Below are 832 nucleotides of genomic sequence, written 5' to 3'. Positions count from 1 at the left end.
GGTGGTTACGCCATCCTTGGTTGTAGGTACCCGTTGGAGGACCCGACGGCCTAGGTCTATTATCAATGTAGTTTACCGACTCTGGTTGATCATCTCTTTCTTTCATACAACTCCAATTTTCATGTGGCCCACCACACCCTTCACAAGCCATAACCGAGACCGTTTTTGTCATTTCTAACTTTTTGATTTTTGAAGAAAGGGCCTCGATTTGGGCTTGTAAAGAAGTGCTTTCATCAACCTTATGGGCGCCCGGGGCAATAGATTTATTGCCTCGGGGAGTGTGCCACTGAAAATTGGTTTAAGCAATTTCCTCAATTTGATTGTATATTTCATGTGGGCGGCGATTACCTAAAAGTCCCCCGGAGCTAGAGTCAAGTGTTTGTCTTGTGTGTGGCAACAACCCATTGTAGAAAGTGGATACTTGTTGCCATACCGCAAGACCGTGACGAGGACACTTTCGCAATAGCTCCTTGAACCTTTCCCAAGTTTCATATAAGGATTCCCCATCCTCTTGTGAATATGTATTAATTTCAGTCATTAATTTAGCCGTTTTAGCGGGAGGGAAATACTTATATAGATATTTTTGGGCTAGTTCATCCCAGGTGTTTACCGAACCAACTGGGAGGGCGTTGAGCCAAGCTTTTGCTCGGTCTTTTAGTGAAAATGGAAACATTCGAAGGCGGATGGCGTCATTTGATGCTCCATTGATCCGAAAGGTATCACATATTTCTAAGAAATTAGTAATATGTAGATGGGGATCCTCGTCCGCAAGCCCATGGAAGGTTGCGGAGTTTTGAAGCATTTGTATCAAATGTGGCCGAAGTTCGAAGTT

The 832-nt window shown here is 44.0% G+C and overlaps 1 non-coding gene across 1 annotated transcript; it reads left to right on the top strand.

Moving 5' to 3' along the window:
• Positions 1-437: 437 nt before the first annotated feature.
• On the top strand, positions 438-544 carry LOC118486942. The gene has a single exon (XR_004880109.1). It is a non-coding gene; the product is annotated as a small nucleolar RNA R71 (small nucleolar RNA).
• The last annotated feature ends 288 nt before the right edge of the window (positions 545-832 follow it).

The sequence above is a fragment of the Helianthus annuus genome, chromosome 14 (genome assembly GCF_002127325.2).
Source record: "Helianthus annuus cultivar XRQ/B chromosome 14, HanXRQr2.0-SUNRISE, whole genome shotgun sequence".
NCBI lineage: Eukaryota > Viridiplantae > Streptophyta > Magnoliopsida > Asterales > Asteraceae > Helianthus > Helianthus annuus.
Note: the sequence above shows the minus strand (reverse complement) of the source record. Positions and strands in the feature narration are given on the sequence as shown.